We start from the raw sequence: 7,232 nt of genomic DNA, 5'->3' as shown, positions 1-7,232 counted from the left end.
GCACATGACTACGACTGAAAGTTAGCCTCGTGTTTGTGTCTCACAGTTCAGAGTTCGGGTTGTGCGCTTGCTTGGGGCTTGTTCCGGATTCTCCGCACCGTTTTTTTTTTCTTGTTTTTGTTTGTTTTCGGCTTCTTCCCACATTGCAGAGATGCGCCATGAAAGTCCTCTGGGTGACTAATTTTACATGCGGTCAATAACACTTTCAAAACTCAAATAATTGGAATTGGAATAAAGTTCAAAGTTGGTTGAGACGAAGGCATTTTGGCTATTTTGTGAGGGAGAAAAATCCGGTGGGAAGACCTAAGTCACGTGGCCTGTGATCCGATTGCCCACGATGATGACAGTGTCCCCTGAGCAACAAGAAAAAAATTGCAGGCCCCACCCCAAGATATGAATGACTTCCATTGTGGTGATTCTTGAAGAAAAAAAAAAAGAGAAGATATCTCATCGCTATTTTCTTCATCTTGTACCGAGAACCTCAAATCGCAATCATGTGAGCTCGGCCAAATGACTTGTTTGTGTTATTGCTACGGGGGGGGGGGGGGGGGGGGGGGCATCATTATGGGCCGCAGAATGAACTGAAAATAATTGGACTTTTATTTATTATTATGACGACTACTATTCTTAAAGTCAGAAATCATTTGCATCTCGATTCGCATGCTTGACGCGAGGAGAAATCCATTGCAATTGTTGACAAAATATTTGGCACCTTTTGTTTTCCGATCAGTGCGAGTTTGATCTCGGTATTGACCAGCGTTTGTTATCTTTATCGGAGTCGAGGTCGACCTCTTTAACGGTGAACATTCCTGGCACCTAATTTTCCATCCTCTGGCCCTTGAGATCATCGCATCCCTTCTCATAATGAACAACAACATGTCACAAGACGGGAAGTGCTAAATTGCCCTTTCCAGCAGCACCGAGTCACAAGAATGCGGCATTCAAGTTACCTTGTGGAGTGAAATGGCTCTTTCTATTCATCCGACCCGCGCCTTCTTCGCCCGTTTCCTGACCGAAGGGTCAAATGAGACGTTTGTTGACGCTCGTTTTCAGAACACAAGCAAGCTGCGATAACACGCCTCAGGTGTCGGCAACAAAGAGCAGCGCACCTCGCAGACGCGAATGCGAGCAACCGTCGCTAGCGAGAACTCGGGAATGATTCGAGCCACGCCGCCTTCATTTCCTTCCCCAAGTGACAATTTCGAGAGTCTCATCAGCAGAAGATTCACTTTATCTTCAAAGATGAGAACCGTCTGGCACATTTCTTGACACCACTAAGATTTTGTCACGCTTTTGCTTCTGGCCTCCGTGGGCCAAGACTCAAGGGATGGAGGAGTGTAAATGGCTTTTTCGGATCTTCAATCTTTTAGTTGATTGACGCGATATCAGTCAAAGTCATCCTTTGATGGCGAGGACTTCTGTTAAACTGGGTAAAAAAGTCAGCAGGAAGGATGTCATCTTTTTTTATCCCGACTAACACACAAAACTATCAAATATTAATAACATGCACACAGACACAAATCCCCCCCCCCCCCAATTTTTCCCCTACACCTTTCACAATCGGCTTAGGACCAGACCGCGGGCTACACTCACACACATTACATAAATACACACACGTGTGTATAGATATACACATTCCAAAAAACACCAAAAGGTATCGGGCCAGTCCTCAAAAAAAAAAAAAAATGGCCGTCATGCTCACAACTACATCTCTGTGACATCACTTGTTGACGCCGAAAGCGCCGTGCCCCCGGACACATGTTCGATATTCGATATTCGGGGTCGGCAACCCGAAGTACTCCAAGAGCCGTATCGAGCGTCTCCACCAAAAAAAACCTTTTGACCTCTCAAGTGAGGGTAACGGCGCATATATATTGCTTCTTTATCTGGACGGACAGATAAACAACAGCCTGTCGCATTCTAGGAACTCAATGAGCTAAATGCAGAGCACACGAGGTATATCTGCGGCAGGCAAAACGGATGGCCCGATGGACTTGAGACCGGGGGGGGGGGGGGGGGGACTTCCTTTTAGGAGTTCACGACAAATGGAATGCTTCTGCAGAAAAAAAAGCAATGCCGTGCAACTTCCGAGAACGGGGAGGTGAATTGCCGCAAACGTTTGATTTGATCGTATGGCCGCTAAGAAGTTATGTTTATTTATTTTTAAAAAGCGCATCACACTTTTTCAAGTTCTGCCCTTATGTTTTCAAGTCACAGGTGTTGTGGTCAGTCAGCTGCAAGCAACACTGTGGAGGCGTCACCATAGGCGGGTCTCGCTTCCGTCATTGAAGTGTCGGAAGCCGCCTTTTTTTTTTTTTTTTTTTAAATAATGAACATTAACACCATTTCACATATACGCACAATTTCAATTGCTACTCGCAGGGAAATAATTCAAACGCACAAAATGACTATGACGGATACTGTACGTGATCTTACTCCATAGATGGAGACCTTGTAAACATGGACAATAAACGACAGATGATATCAGACGCATGCAAATAGGCTGGCAACCAACGTGTTTAGTGCCCTCTCCTCCTCCTCCTCCCATTTTTTTGGGGGGCGGTTTGATTGATTTAACGTGTATTTTGCCACCAGATGAAGAACTAGACTGGTACAAAACAACAGCGCACAACCCAGTCCCAGAAAATTGAATTCCGTGAACATAATAGAAGCGCAACGAGTACGACGCGAGAAGAAAATTCACTTTCGATTTTTGATGACCTTCCTCCCGTCAAGTTATGTGGTGTCGTGCGGCCGGAAGGCTGAAATTGTCAACGCTTACGTTGGGAGAGAAAGGAAATGAAGGCCGCGGGATTGAAAAAAAAAAAAAAGGGTCCGTGCGCTGCAAATCTCGATTGCCAAGCGCGGCTCAACGCGCTTAAGGGTCAATACGAGTGGAATCTGCTCGTCTTTGAACGCAACAAGGGGAAAAGTCAACCGGAATGCTCCCTTAAATTGCAAATGGAAAGTAATCTGCTCCACTATGATGTTGACCATTTCCAATGGTCAACATCATAAAATCTCGGGTCAAATATCAAATATTTGGGGACAAACTGCAGCTGGGAATGACAATTCATAGTTTGTTTGTTTTTTGTTTTTGTTTTTTTACCCTGCAGTTTTTGTGCAATTGCCAAAGCATCCAATCAGGACTAAAAATCAAATAACCCCCCCCGGCCCCCCAATCCCTCCCTTCAGGCCCTTCAAAACTTTCTAAGCTGGCCCGAGCACTGACCCGCATTAATGTTTTGTATACATTTTTGAAATACCGCCTGCGTTTATTCCCAATGGTCTAGTTTTGCCTTCATTTAATGGTGTGTGTGTGTCTCGGCTGCGCAGCTTCAAGTGGTTGGCGGCTTGGCTTTTAAAGCTCAAAATGTCTTCCGCCTTTCGCCCCAAGTCAACTGCAATTGGCTTCCGCATCCTGAACAGGATTCCCTGGCGGGGAGAATGGATGGATGGATGTTGTCACGGAAGCTAAACTCTTTCACTGTTTCCCGGAGTTACTCGCCACCGTAAGAATGAAGCCGCCGCTCCTCAGCATCAAGCACCCTGCTTGGTTCTCGGCACCCTCTAAAAGCGTCTGGCCTGCGGACCCCCGAGGCAGCGGGCAGGAGCTCAGAGAGTTACGGCGGGGCCGGGCCAGTTCAAGTTATCCTGTCCCGTGAACGGCTTTGCTCATAAACGAGCCACTTGCGCTTCCGACGTGACGATGTCGACGGTTAGCTTCCGATTTTCCGTTTCTGAAGACGGAGAATGACAAAAAAAACAATCACATCTCCCCAGAAATGAAGGGCAGCTCTGAACAGCACGACCGGTTTTCTTTGTCCTTCAAAATTGACATGCCTGACTTTCTTTTAATAATCAAGACTCGTGTGCAGTTCCAAGCATGATTTTCGCTCCGCTTTCTCCATCTGGTTGATTGATGCCGTGTTGATTGATGATGAGGGCAGAATGCCTAGCGCCCCGACAGGATTGACTTCCTCCCGAGACCGGGCCCTCATCGTGATGAGGCGCTCGCTCCATCAAAAGGTTCCTCGCTGATGAAGTGGAAAAGCCTCAGCGGGCTCAAGTATCCTCTCACGCGCACGTGAGGCGGACGTCGAGTGGGCGAATTACCACATGGCCGCGGTGGGGCTGGGCAAGTGGCCTGCTCTCTGTCAATCCTCTCGGAGAAACACTGACATGGTAACCAGGTCATCCAGTCACTTGCTGGTTTTTCAGCTTGTTTTTGGACACCAGTTGACAACCTTCACGTCTGGTCACCCGCGCATCTTGATATCTTTGGCATTTGGGCAGCTGGGTTACGTTCCGCTGCTTACATGAGTCAAAATGCAATTGAATGCGTTTGGCCACGGGGGGGGGGGGGGCTTCAAACAAGCGCTGTTCATTTATAGTCCCGGATGTGGAGGGGTAAACATCTGCTGCTCTTGAGGCGACCTTAAGAGATTTCAGAAGTTTCCATTCATCACACACACACAAAAAAAAAAAAGTAGTGGTTGCTTTTTTTATTTATTTTTTAATAATAGTCGCTAAAAGGGTCTGATGGGTTGTCATGGTGAGAGTAGCCACGCTTGGCATTTACACCAGATAGAACTGGTCCCTGAAAACCAATACCATGAATCACAATCAATAATTATTTGTCGTTCTTCATTGAACTTCACGGCTAAAAGAAAACGTTGACACGTCGCATCGATATCTTGTTGTTTTTTTTCTGAGTGAGGATTTGACTTTCATCATACCGCATCAAATTCATCCGTTTCCTTCGCGTCTAAATTTTCCAGCCAAGCCGTTTCATCTCGTATCGTGCTTATTCGCGGGGGCTCAAAAGCGTTTGGACAATGGGCTGACAATTTATTGGCAGTCAGTTTCCACGGCCTCGGGCGACGGAGACACTCTGCCGTGATTCGCGCGCATAAAACACGCTGTCATTTTATTGGCGCGGCAGCACCTCCTCGGAGCTCATCTCATTCGGGTTGTCTGATCCTGGGCAAGGTGACGGCCAAAGACGAGCCGCATTCAAACATTGATCGAGCAAAAGCTCGATTGCACGCGCGGATTGTTGTTTTTTGCCGATAATTCCGATGAACGGTGTAAACTGACGAGGAGGGATTTTAATTTGGCTCTCACGTGTGAACAAACGCAAAGAGAAAAATTGGAAATTAACAGCGCCTTTGCAGAGGAGCAATTGCGTCGCCTGATCATCTGGTTCGATCACGAGGACGGATTAATAAAATGAAAGCGCACGCTCTCGGGTCATCCGGCTGGATTTTTTGACCTTTGCGTCAATTTGCGACCGCAGCCTTTCAGGAGAACGCAGAGGTTCTCGGGTGGCCCTTGACTGAACCTTTGCAGATTTCCATTTAAGGTGCGAAAGGCAGTTGGAGCAGAAAAAGGGAAGCTTGACAGTCAGACGCCTCCATCCACAAAGTGTCAGAGGAGAAGTGAGGGCAAGAAATGCCAAGCGTGGTGTTCAGGAAGCGGTTCAATGATGCAACACCTTGGAATCATCACACTTGACTTGCGCCAGCGTGAGCGGCCGCCAACGCTTGGCGCTTCGGGAGCAATCGGCTGAAGGCTCTTGAACATCCGAGCCACTTCGTTGGAGTCCTCAGCACCTCCAAACGCAATCCGTTTCATTCTTTCCTTTACAATTAGAATGTTCATTTTCGTTGGATTAAACGCCGCCGATTGAAATGGCCTCTCTGTCAATTAGATTTGGGCAAGCTTCCTTAAGGTTTTTGGTCTTTCGCTGAAACGATGTCTAAAAATATCAGGGAGCCGACAATGGTCTATTTTAAAAAATATTTGGGGGGGCGGGGGGGGGGCTGAAGAGAAAAACACTTACCAGGCTGAGAGGTTCAGCCGTGGCTTCAGCCTTAATTGCAAATGGCACTATTTCCTGTTGACCTTTAAACTGACTTGAGCTTGGCTTAATTGGCAATTATGCTGATTCGGAGTTGGTTTATATTAATAATAAAAAAAAAAAATCTTGTTAAACGTGTGAACGTGCACTCTGGAGTGTATTTCAAGTAATTGTACAGGACCGATTATTTTTCATTGACGGGAAAAAGATGAAAAACAACAACTGTGTCATCGGTTTGCCTAAAACCGTCCTCATTTCAGCCTGCAAAAACATCCCTGGGGATCAGAGTCGGTCTGCGTTTACAAAATGGAATAGAATAAATCAAGCAGGTCAAGCACAGCATGTGAATGCTAATTGCAGATTTCACATTCAAAAAGGGAGGGGGAAAAAAAGCATTCGCAATGTGTGCACAGTACTGATAAAGATTAAATTGGCAGAGCTCAAATTGTTTTTGGGTAACGAAACATGTCAGCATTGCTAATAAATGTGGGTGAAGTCAGCACTCCATTTATTTTTTTAAATCAAGTTCTTTTAATTAAACACTTATCATCGGTCTGCTGAGCCTGTCTAACGTGTGTAAATAATCATCCAACAATCCATTTTATGTACGCCTTTTCCTCAATTACGCTCACGCCGAATTGTATGTCAATGAAGAAGAAACTAAACCATGGATGTGAAAAAATGTGCAGATCTTCTTCGTCAGCTATTGTTTACTGAAATTAAATCCGCACCGAACTTATTCAAATAAAATATGTTTCAAACAATTCAACAATGTCATTGCTCATACAAAAGATCATTATACTGAACTTGCTAATAAACCACAACATGCATTGGGGGTGGCCTATTAATTCCAGGGTGAGCTATTAACCCCCCCCCCCACACACACACACACACACAAACCTCCCCCCGAAGTGCCATTCGACAGGACTTGGGTGGATGAATTGGAAGTGGCGTGCATCTCCACACGTTCTCCTCGCTTTTACATTGGAAGCGTTAACCGGAAGTAGCTTAGTTTCCACACAGTAACTTGGCAGCTGTTATGACAAAGCGCCTCGAGAGTCGGCGAAGAGTTGATGCTGCGGGCGCGTCTGAGAAGACAGAACATTTCGGAGACGAGCAGTGGCCGCGTCACAGGACTATTTAACTTTTTTTTTTTTTTTTGCTCAAGACGATTGTCGCTTTTTTTCCAAGCATTTTGCCCGGTGAGAAAGACTTTGATTTCGCTATCCAGCTTTGTTTTGTTTTTTTAGAGATTTAACTCCCGCCCGGAGTGACTGATGACCGATCACCAAAAGGTGAGGAGGATATGGCAGGGGAAACTCGAATCTTCATTTGCCAACGTCTCAATTTATCTATTCTATCTGGGGTC

The sequence above is a fragment of the Hippocampus guttulatus genome, chromosome 20 (genome assembly GCF_054856545.1).
Source record: "Hippocampus guttulatus isolate MCC_2025c chromosome 20, RoL_Hgut_1.0, whole genome shotgun sequence".
Lineage (NCBI taxonomy): Eukaryota > Metazoa > Chordata > Actinopteri > Syngnathiformes > Syngnathidae > Hippocampus > Hippocampus guttulatus.
The sequence above is the reverse complement of the archived record's forward strand: the minus strand, read 5'-3'. Positions refer to the sequence as shown.